This window comes from Protobothrops mucrosquamatus, unplaced genomic scaffold (assembly GCF_001527695.2).
Source record: "Protobothrops mucrosquamatus isolate PMUCROS unplaced genomic scaffold, P.Mucros_1.0 scaffold_125, whole genome shotgun sequence".
In the NCBI taxonomy this organism is placed as follows: Eukaryota; Metazoa; Chordata; class Lepidosauria; order Squamata; family Viperidae; genus Protobothrops; species Protobothrops mucrosquamatus.
Genome location: NW_015386201.1, coordinates 1,476,135 through 1,488,681, shown reverse-complemented (window position 1 = coordinate 1,488,681; position 12,547 = coordinate 1,476,135).

Here is a 12,547-nt window from a genome sequence, read left to right as displayed (position 1 = left end):
GAATTTTAAATAGGGATAATTTTTAATGATTTTAATAATGTCACAGCTACAAATATTTGGTTTTTAATTGGCTTTTATAGGGGAAATGTTGTGTTGTGTTGTTAGTGTTGTGTTATTTTAATATGCTGTGAGCCGCCCTGAGTCCCGAGGGGAGAAGGGCGGCATATAAATTATGAAAAATAAATAAATAAATAAATAAGAATGTTCAGGGACAATGGGAATCCCTGGCCGCACAACCTTCCCAGGGGGGAGCTGAGCGTAAGCTAGTAGATATGCCCCCAAATTTAACTGATCTATTGGAGGTGCCTAAAGTGGATGAATCCCTAGCCCCACTATTTTCAGCTGCCAGGCTACCAGCAGATATCTCTGATGCCCTTAAGACGGAGGATAAGAAATCCGAGCTAGCATTTTGCAAAGCTCACCAAGCATCTGCGTGGGCAGCAAAGGCGGCAACCTCCACTTCCTTTTTCGCCAGAATTTCCCTCATTTGGCTTAGACAGCTTCAGGAGAGGATCCCCCTGGAGGAGGTCAGAGTCCACCAGGACCTGACCAAACTGATAGCGACCTCTGAGTACATGGCGGATGTGTCCTTATATGCTGCCAGGCACTCGGCCTGAGCAATGGCTTCCAGCGTCATCGCACGGAGGCTACTTTGGCTTAAGAACTGGAAGACTGAGAGTAAACACAAATGGCGTGTGGCCACGGCTCCATTTAAGAGAGGGCGGCTATTTGGGGAGGCATTAACACCCTACCTGGTGGAGAACAAACAGAAACAGAAGGTTATCTCTCATTTGGCTAAGAGAACAAACAGGCGGTTCTTTCCCTATGGCCGCCGTCAGTCCTTTTGGACTGGTACAACATCAAAGGCTGGACAAACATACCATCCCTCTATTCCCAAGGCAGACCGTCCATTTGACAGGACGAATTATAGGGACCGGCCCCGACACCAGACCCAGAACAAGTTTTCCTTTCGAGGCAGAGGGGGTCATCCCTTCCATCGCTCCAAGTGACTTAGGGGGGACCCCTCCCATTGGCAGCAGACTCAATCTTTTCATCCGCCAATGGGAAAACACAACCACAGACTCCTGGGTACTACAGACCATAAGGGAGGGTCTGTCCCTGTAGTTCATAACCAGACCCATAGATCATTTCGTCTCTTGTCCAACCTTGAGAAACCCAATAAAAAGGGGTCTCGTGACAGACGCCATTCGGCATTTATTAAGCATCAGGGCCATAGAGGAGGTACCAGCGGACCAGGTAGGAAGGGGATATTACTCCATCCTGTTTGTAGTCCCAAAATCCTCAGGGGGATGGAGGGCAATCCTCGACCTCAAGGGCCTGAACTACCATCTCCAGTATCGGAAGTTCAAGATGCAGACGCTCCATTCCATCTTGGGCAGCGTCAGGCGAGGGGATTTCATGACCTTAATCGATCTCACAGAGGCATATCTACACATCCCCATCCTCCCGGATCATTGCCAATTTCTGCGGTTCTGTCATCTCAACCGCCACTTCCAATACAGGGCCCTACCATTCGGTCTCTCCTCTGCCCCCAGGGTCTTCACCAAGATCCTGGCGGTTCTGGCAGCACACTTAAGATTGGTACGTGTCCAGTGTTACCTGGACGACATCCTGATCGCAATCAACCTCCATCCTGACCACCCAGTCAGGTCTGGCCCTTACGATCAGGACTCTTCAGGACCATGGGTTCTCGATAAATTTCAAGAAAAGCCAGACGGTCCCCTCAACCCGCCTCTTACACCTGGGCACGGTGATAGACACAGACTCCTGTCACGTGTTCTTGTCAGAAGACCGTCGAAACAGCATCCGAGACCTGGTCCTCAGGGTCCGCAGGGAGCGGGTAGTGACACTAGCCTTGGTTTCCCAGTTACTGGGGAAATTAATATCTTGCATAGCGATAGTGTCTTGGGCCAGATTACATGCCCGGACCCTCCAATGGTTCCTGCTCCCGTACCAGAGACTGCGCACCAGTTCCTCCAACCAACTGGTAAGGGTTCCCCATCAGGTCCTTTGCTCCCTCAACTGGTGGACTTCCTCAGCCATGCGCAAGGGGACTCTCTTCAAGGAGCCTCACAGAACTCTTCTAACCACAGACGCAAGTCTCTTTGGCTGGGGTGCGCACCTCCAGTCTCAGATGGCTCAGGGTCAATGGTCGCGGTTGGACCTGAAGCACAACATCAATTGGTTGGAGCTCAGGGTGATCCATCTGGCTCTCCAACACTTCCGCATCGAGATTGGGGGGCAACATGATGGTCCTCATGGACAATGTAGCTGCAAAAGCTCATGTGAACCGGCAAGGGGGCACTCGTTCCAGGTCCCTCATGATGGAGGCTCGGGCATTGGGCTCCTGGGCAGAAACCAACCTGCTTTCCGTCAGGGCCGAGCATATTTCAGGAGAAGCGAACCGGCAGGCTAACTTCCTCAGCAGGTCAATAGTGGACCACTCGGAATGGCGGTTGCACCCGGATCTCTTCAAGGAGATCACAGACAGGTTTGGTCATCCGATTGTAGACCTGTTTGCCTCATCGGAGAATGCTCAACTTCCCAGATTCTTTTCACGCTTCCCCTCTTGGGGGGCGGAGGGGACGGACGCACTACGCAGCCCATGGCCACAGGGCCTATTGTACACCTTTCCTCCTCTCCCTCTGCTTCCAGCAGTTGTCAGGAAGATCCTAGAGGAACAGGCAGAGTTAATATTCATTGCACCTCACTGGCTGAGACGACCGTGGTTCGCAGACCTAGTGAGCCTCTCCACAACTTCTCCGTGGCAAATTCCCAACAGTCGCATACGGTTAACGCAGGGGGCTCTACAACATCCAGACCCCCAATGGCTCCAATTGGCTGCCTGGCGCTTGAACACCGCACCCTGACTCAAGAGTCATACTCATCAGGAGTGATTGACATGATTCAGGCTGCCAGGAGACCAGCGACTAACCGCATTTATGATCACACTTGGTGGAATTTCACTGGTGTGACAGGAACCATTTGAATCTCTCCAAAGTGACCATCCCAAAGGTCTTAGACTACTTGTTGGAGGGCATCAATAAGGGGTTGTCACCCAACACCATTCAAAGGCAGGTAGCGGCTCTTTCCACAATGTTTTCCTGGGACAGATCAGAATCCTTGTCTCAGCATCCCATGGTCCGCTCCTTTCTCAAGGGAGTTACGAATAGCAGACCGCCCGTGGTCCACAGGTATCCCTCCTGGGAGCTACCCTGGGTTCTACAAGTCCTAACTGCCTCACCCTTTGAACCCATTAGAACCTGTTCTTTGCGATACTTGTCACTCAAGGTTTCCTTCCTGATTGCCATTACCTCCGCCAGACGCATCTCGGAGCTGGCCGCTTTATCTATCCAGAAGGACCTGTGCACGTTTCACGAGGACAGGGTGGTTCTCAGGTTGGTTCCTTCCTTTATCCCTAAGATAAACACAGTGTTTCATAGGGCACAGGAGGTTATTCTACCAAACTTTTGCCCCCGTCTGTCACATGACTTGGAACGGCAATGGCACACATTGGACGTCCGCAGGGCCTTACGCTGTTACCTCAAGCGCATGGCGGCCTTTTGTAAATCAGAAGCCCTGTTTGTCTCATTTCAACCTTCTTCCATGGGGCAGAAGGTATCCGCCTCTACCATATGCAGGTGGATCAGGGCATGCATAGCAGGGGCGTATGTGTCGCTTTCCCTGCCAGTTCCAAGTCATGTGATAGCACATTCCACCCGCAGTGCTGCCACATCTGCGGCGTGGGCAACACAAGCATCTATAGAGGATATTTGTAGGGCTGTGACATGGTCTTTGCCTTCCCCTTTTATTAGGCATTACCGACTGGACAAATTTGCCTCAGCTGAGGCTTCCTTTGGTAGGCGAATACTGCAACAGATAGTGCCAGACACATGTCCCAACTGACTCCTTCCCATAGGGACAGTGGGGGCTTTGGTAAGTCCCATTGGTGGATTCTTCATCCATCATGCTGGAGAAGGAGCGTTGGCTTACCTGAACCCTCTTCTCAGCATGATGATGAAGAATCCACGCCCACCCCTCTTAGAGATCAGTTAGGCCCCGTGTCAGGGGGTTGATTCCTTTTCCTTCTCTTGGGAGTCATTACGTTGGACTATCGTCATTGGCTCCGCTGTTGTTGAAACTGGGAGGTACCAGGCAAGGACGGGCGTGACAACTTTGACAACCTAGTCTGATTGGACAGGAGGACTGAAATAATCCATTAGTGGATTTTTCATCATCATGCCGAGAAGAGGCGTTCAGGTAAGCCAACGCTCCTTCTCTAATGCTGAAGCATGGTTTAACCTCATTTAGTCAACTTCTGACAAGAAATGAATGAGGGTAGAAATGGCATCTTATGCTTTGCATAACTGTCAGTAGGATTTAGCCAAATCCTGTCTTTGGGTGAAAAATACCCTTAGCTCATACCCTTAGCTCATACACTGAAACACTCAGGAACATTTCTCTCTCTAAAGAAATGAATTCTGACTTTATGATTGCATGTCATAAATTAATGAGAGAAAGCAAATAATTTTTTTCAAGATGGCGGCCACAGAGGAAGCATGGTTACATCATGGGGAGAGAAGTTGCTATTAAACTAAGTTATCTTAAACTAAGACAAAATGGTAGGAGGAGAGGTAGAAAGGGAAAAATAAGTCAGAAAAATAAAAAAAAGTCTGGAGAAGAGAAAAGGAGAAGAAAGATCTGCAGAGTAGAGAGGTGAATCAGCTGTGGGGCGGAGAGGAGAGCTGACTGAGGGCAGCGCAACAACTAGCAGAGAGGAGAAAAATGTGAGCCGGCGAGATAGTGGAGCAGGGAGGAGAGCCAGCCAGGGAGAGAAGAGCTTACCGTGAGAGAAGCTTACTATGGACCACCCAGGCAGCCCTGTTTGCTGAAGGAAGCAGAACATCAGCGTGACAGACCAGCAAACAGGAGCCACGTGGCTGCGGAGCTGTTGGTGGGGATGGTGGAACACTGCAGCACAGTACACCAGGGAATGCGAACGACAGTAGACCGGGGACTGCGAATAACAGTAAATCGGGGACTGTGAATGACAGTAGATCAGGGCCTGCGAATGACAATAGATCAGGGACTGCAAATGGCAGTAGACCAGGGACTGCGAATGACATGACCAAGGATTGCGAATGACAGTACACTGGGGACTGCAAACAGCAGTAGACCTGGGACTGCAAAAGACAATAGACCAGGGACTGTGAACGACAGTACACTGGAGACTGCGAGTGGCAGTAAACCAGGGACTGTGAATGACAGTAGACTGGGGACTGTGAATGGCAGTAGACCAGGGACTGTGAATGGCAGCAGACCAGTAGACCGGGGACTGTGAACGGCAACTGCACAGCAAACTCTTGGAAAAAGAAACTGATGCTATTGTGATCTGCAAAACATATTATAGAAAAAAAATAGGCATAATTATCTAGAACAGAGAAGGTAGAAACATGGCTAACAGCAAAGCACATCCACCAACCATAAAAGAGGGATTTTCAAGCAACAAACTCATGGAACAGGTGATGGATATTATTGTGGTATGCAATACATGTTCCATGTATTTGCTTATGTGCAAAGAACACCCAAATTATACATGCATTAAATGTAAACTATGTGAACTCCTAAAGGAAAAAGTAAGGGATCTACAGGCAACTCTAGCCAAACTCCAACATACACAAGAAAGCTGTACCCAAACTGAACCAAACAATGGACAAATAGCTCCCAGAAGATTTGACCCTACCAATAAAGCCTTGGAGGCATGTCACACATAGAAGAAACACAACAATCAAAGGAAGCAGCAGCATACATCTAAGAAACCCCTACCGCCCAATCTAACTCAACCGGACACAGCCCCATTAAAACTGAGCAATCGATTTCTCCCCCTAGATGGAAATACACAGACCCACAACCTCCCCCGCAAAGAAAGCATGCAGACACCTAGCAAAGAAACAGCACCAAATATCCAGTAAAAAGACACATCAACAAACACACCTGAGATAAACAGAAAAGCACCTCAGACTGCACCCCCCCCCAAAAAAGGCAAGTGTTGGTATTAGGAGATTCTATTCTCAAAGGAACAGAACCAGCCATCTGCAGACTGGGCATACAATCCAGGGAGGTATGTTGTCTCCCTTGAGCAAAAATCAAAGACGTGGCTGAGAACCTAACCAAAATAATTAGGCCTACAAATTACTACCCTTCCCTACTCCTTCACACTGGGACGAATGATACAACTAAGAACCTGAGCACAATATTGAGAGACTATAAGCAACTAGGCAATAATGTTAAGGAGCTAGGGGCACAAGTAGTGTTCTCATCAGCACTCCCAACAAAAGGCCAACACCCATTGACGGAAAAAAGAATTCTAGGAATAAACCACTGGCTAAAGGGTTGGTGCCACCAAGAAAACGTTGGTTTCCTGGACCATGGACTGCATTTCCTATGTGAAAAACACTTGGCAAGGGATGGGCTGTGTTATGTATTAAGCAATTCATAAGGTCTGTTATAAAAACGGTTAACTGATTGTTCTATTTGAATTATAGACTGTCTGTATAACTTTAAGCCAGCGGTTCTCAACCTGTGGGTTGCGACCCTTTTGGGGGTCGAACGACCCTTTCACAGGGGTCGCCTAAGACCATCGGAAAACACATATTTCCGATGGTCTTAGGAACTGAGACACCATTCCGCATCCGTCTCTGTATGGCCTCCTCCACCATTTGCAGAGAGAGAGAGACAGAGAGGCACTTTCACTTCCCTTCTCTCTCTTTCTCTCAGGCGGACTTACCTCCTGTAGGGCTCCTGATTGGCCCTGCGCCTGGGTGCCCCACCCCCTGGGAGAAGTGCGGCCAGGGCCTCGTGGCCGTGGAGCCGCCCGGGGAAGCCCTGGGATCCCTGCTGGGAGCAGCCCGCTGGAGGCTCCGCTGAACGAGCCAGCCCTCCCACAAGTCGTGGCCCAAGGGAGACCTGTCCCTGCAATCCCCAGCCAGCCCGACCATTGGCCCTGCTGGCCGGGAAGGCGCACCGGAGTCCAGGCTGCCAGGAAGGAAGAAGGAGATTCAGCAAAGGTAAGGGAGGAGAGCCGCCTCCTGGGGCCCAGCACTGGCGGCGGCTTCCTTGCCCTCCTCTTCCTTCTCCCCTTCTTCCTCCTGCTGCCCCCAAGGCAGCTCGGGTGGGCGCCAGGGCAAAAGGGGTGCCTGGGAGGGAGCAGCCGGGCTGTCAGGGGCCACGTGGCACCAGCCCCCACCGCGGCTCCATCGTATGGGTGGAGGGCGAGGACAGGCAGCGTGGAGTCCTGGCGGGGGCGGGGGCTGGGCTGGGGGCGGCGGGGACCCCTGACGATGCTGCCGTAAGAGAGAGAGAAAGAGAAAGAGGAAAAAGAGAAGAGAGAGAGGAAAGAGAAAGAGAAAGGAAAGAGAGAAAAAGAGAGAGGAAAGAGAGAGAAAGAGGGAAAGGAATGGCGCTTCTCCAACCAGGCTGGGTGGAGCAGGTGGAGCGGCCTTCCTGCCCCCCCTCTCCGGCCAGCTGGATGGGGGGTTGGGGGTCACCACAACATGAGGAACTGTATTAAAGGGTCACGGCATTAGGAAGGTTGAGGACCACTGCTTTAAGCCTTTGTTTTAGGTGGGAATGAGTACTTTAAATTGATTGGCTGCCATCTAGTGGTGGTCGGTATAAATATAATTCAAGCAGCTCCTAGATCTTGCTTCTGTGAGAACTGTGGCGACGAAGGTGGGATTATGCTGCTAGGAGGAAAGAGCTAAGTCACTAAGGAGTAAAACCAGGCACCAGCCCCCTGGTTGGAACCACGTTCCCCCTTCTGCCTGCCAGTATGCAAACGCTGGAGGTAGCACATTCCTTGGGACCCGTCCCTAGGAATCTCACAGAAGCCCTAGCCATGGCCAAAGTTGGCAAGCTTTCAGAGTTCGACGTGACGCACCCCGAATGATGGAGTTCGTATGTCTCAAGAGTAGAAAACTACTTCAGAGCGAACCAGGTCAGAGAAGATAATTTAAAAGCTGCAAACTTGTGTGTGTGTGGCCAAGCCACCTTTGATATAGCGGAGAACTTAGTCGCTTCTGCTTCCTGGGAGTCAGTCACCTTCACTGACTTGAAACGAAGACTCAAGGAGCACTTCGAACCAAGACTGTCCATTATCGCATATAGACAAGAATTCAAGCAGAGGGAACAGCAGCCTGGTGAAACCATTGCTGAATTTATGGCCACCCTACGCCAAGCGTCTCAGCTCTGTGAATTTCCCGACCTAGAGGACTGGCTCTGGGACTGACTGGTATGTGGCCTGAGAAGCAGAGACTTACAGCAGAGGCTGTTTGCTAAAGAGACCCTGACATTCCAGGACACACTGAAAGAAGTGATGGCAGAAGAGGCCGCAGGTGGAGCCGTCAAGGCTTTACATCCCTCAAAGAATTTCCCCAGCCAGACGGCTATGCATCATAAAGAATCAGAGAGAACAGAATACCCAGACATAGACATTGAGATCGACCGGGTGCAGAAGATCCCAGAAAGAAGGCAGTGGCCGCTTGACAAGGCAGCCTTCTTCCCTAGGTGTCAGGGCTGTAGAGGACAACATCAGCGCTCAGAATGCTGGTTCCACGCAGCTGTGTGCCGAGCATGTGACAAACAAGGCCATATCGCTATCGTCTGTAAAGGTCGCCCAAGGGAATCTCCATGTGAAGACTTCCCCAAGAGAGGTAATGGGGCCCCAGGGCAGAAGGAGCACCCTCAGAACTGAAGCCCATCGCCCCCTAAAAGAAAAGCTTAGACTGAAAGTCAAGCTACAAGGAGTTCCATGCTCCATGGAACTGGACACTGAGTCAGCTGTGTCTATAATGTCTTACAGGACCTTTAACTACATCTGCAGACATGGCGGGAAATGAGTCAGACTCAAGCTGTCAGATTTAATTTTGACAGATTTTCAAAATGCCTGCGTAGTGGTTAAAGGCGGAGCCACATTAAAAGTAAAGTTCAGTTCTGGTGGTGACTGCCATGCCGATGGCGGCTTCTTAAGTCGTCCGCCCCGGGATGCATTAAAGCCTGAAGGAACGGTGTTCAACAGCTGTTCCGCGGCTTGGAGCCTCTCTCCCCGGGTGAAGGGGAGGAGGTGAGCTTTCCTGGATAGAGGTCGAGTTCCCCAGTTCTCTAAACTTTTTTTGGGAGGACAAAGGTGAGAACTCCCTCGGAGTCTGGGTTTTCTCCGCACCTCGGGTCGCCTTTGTTCTTAGGAACAAAGCTAGACGCTGCTTCCACATCTGCTAATTAAAGAGACCGTGAGTAAAATTAAAAAGCAGACGGAGCTGAACAGGAGGATTGGAATTTGGATAATTTGAGACTTTAACTCAGAAAATAAATAAGTATCTTCTTCATCTACTATTTAAACTAAAAGAAGAAGAAAAATATGGCCGCAGAATGCCGTTCCTTTGTTTGAAATGACACTTAAGAGACTTTCACTTTTACTTGGTGCTTAAGTCGAGACAATGAAACAATGTAACAGATTTCGCTAGCTTATGTAAAGTGCAAGCTTTCTATATTCTCTTTTTATATATATCCTGCAACTGTTGCTTTTACAAGATACAAGATTTATAAGAAGTGTTTTTTTAAAAAAAAATGGCTTCAAAACGCCTTGGAATTTCTGCTCCTTCGAAAGGTCTGATTTCTTCTCCGGTTGTTCAAAGTTCACAGCAACCTAAACCCAAGACGCCTCCACCTTCTCCCCCACCGCCCACACTTACACTTAAGGACTTACAGGACGCTTTGATGAATACAGCAAAACAGATTAGAATAGAGACGGCTGAGCTTTTTGAAGAGAAAAACAATGAGATGAGACAGGATATACTGTTAGCTTTTCAAGGTTTAGCAGCTCATGTAGAACGCTTGGATGGACGGGTGGATGAGGTGGTGGAAAATGTCGAAAGATTAGAGGATAGACTTGGAAAAGTAGAGGATAATGTGGATATAACTCAGAATGAAATTATTATGTCACAATATAGAGACATGGAGAATGTACAAGAAAATTTGAAAGAAGAGATTGCAGCAGATTTGGCTACTGTTTTGGCTTGCGAACCTGAAGAAATTTTGAGAGAGATAGAAATTTTTTTTAGGGTAAATTCATGGGTCGCACGACAGAGAAATCTACCAAGAGATGTTGTAATTTATTTTTCTAGAAGATCAATTCGTAATGAAATTATTCAAGCCTTCTACAAGCAAAGATTCCAAATTGCAGCACAAGATGTTATAATTTTAAAGGAAATACCTCCTAAAATACTTAGGAAAAGAAAGGACTTTGCTTTTCTGGCTGAAGAGTTGAAAAAATGACAAATTCAATTTAGATGGGATATACCTGTTGGAATAGTGGTGAGCTATGTGGGGACACATTATAGACTTAATACAATTTTAAAAGCAAGAGATTTTTACATTTCTGTTCTGAAGGCAGGTTCACCACCATCTCCATGATTTAACAAAAATGAAAGAATGCTTGAAGAACAAGTGGTTGAAGGAGCAATGTCATTAAGTGTAGGAGATTCACAGGTTGAATTTAAGCAACAATCTTTAGAGATGAAAGATGATCCAAAGGGACAAAGAATGACCCATGCAGCTCATAGATGTAAAGAAAAAGAACAGCAAAAGGTGGATGTTGTACCTATAACGCATCAGATTACTTCAGAGCCAGTGGGAGGTACAAGACCGAAGAAATCAGTGACAGCTGATCTTCAAGGAATGTTCCCGAGGCTCCGCTAAAAATGGCAAGGTTCCTGACATGGAATGTTAATGGTTTGAATTCACCACAGAAAAGAAAGAAAATATTTCATTACCTGAAACAACATAAGAATGATGTTGTGTGTTTGCAAGAAACTCATATTACTTCAAAGGATCAAAAGTATTTGATTAATTCCCGGCTGGGAATACATTTTATAGCCCCTGCTCCGCAGAAAAAAGGAGGCGTAGTTATGTGAGGAAAGAGTTATCGCCGAAATTAATTGACTTTGATTTAGAAGGAAGATATATTATCATTGAGTTATTACTGAATGGAAGGAGATGTCTTATTATTGGATTATACACCCCAAATCAACAACAAAAACAGTTTTATAAGTTGATAGATCAGAAATTAAATCAATTGGATTATAAATCTGTTATCATGATGGGAGACTGGAATGGTGTTTTAGATTCATGCAAAAACAAGAAAGGTTCCTTCAAAGTTTCTAGTTATTCCATATTACCTAAAACTTTTTTTGATTTGAAGGATGATTTGGAATTAAGAGATATTTGGCGAGAACGAAATATGGAAGAAAGAGACTTTACTTTTTTCTCGGACAGGCACCAATCGTATTCCAGAACTGACTTCTTTTTAATTACTAACGATTTCTTTTCTAGGGTGAAGAATATCAAGATTTTTCCTAGAACATTGTCAGATCATAGTCCCGTATGGATGGAATTATCTGCTGAAGATGGGAATAGAAGGACTTGGAGATTAAATGAAAATTTATTTAGATATGAGGGGAATTTGCAGAAATGTAGAGATCATTTGAAAGAATGTTTTTTGTTGAATATGCATAAGGGCACCTTGATTTCAATGGTTTGGGATGCCAGTAAAGCGTATATGAGAGGTGCTCTGATTTATATGAATAGTGTGTATAGGCGTAAACAGATGCAAAAACGAAGAGAGTTAGAAGAGGAGATTAAATTAAAAGAGAAGGCTTTTATTTTAAATCCACTGGATAATAAGTTAAAGGTATCCATAACTATGCTTAGGGAGCAATTTAATATGTTAATGGCTGATCAGATTGCAACTAATTTGAGATATATGAAACACAACACATTTTGTAATGCAAATAAACCTGGTAGGTGGTTAGCCTACCAATTATGAAAGAAGCAGAAGTCAAGAATTATAGAAAAATAGATTATAAAGGTAAAGTGACATACCAACAAAATTTGATTAAAAGGAGCTTTTTGGATTTTTATTGAAAGTTATATGCCTCTGAAAATATACAACTTTCAGAAATAGAGAATTATTTACAGCAGGCACATTTTCCTAGATTATCAAATAATAAAAGGGGAGAGATGAATTGTTTAATTACTTCTGAGGAAATTATTGGGGCAATCAAGCAATTAAAGGTTGGTAAGGCTCCCGGTACAGATGGATTAACAGCAATTTATTACAAGATGTTATCTGAGGAAATGATAGAACCATTAAAGGAACTGTTTAATAGTATTTTGTTGGGTGCAGAGGTACCTCCATCTTGGAGAACGGCTTTCATAATGCTGATCCCAAAGGAGGATCAAGATTTGACTCAGCCCAAGAATTATAGACCCATATCTTTACTGAATACAGATTATAAGATTTTTTCAAAAATATTGGCAAATAGATTAATGCAAGTGTTGAGGCAATTGATTCATAGTGATCAATCTGGATTTATAACTGGAAGATATATGAAGTATAATGTAAGACAAATTGTTAATTTAATTGAGTATTTGGATAAGAATAATCAAATCCCTGCGGCTTTTATATTTT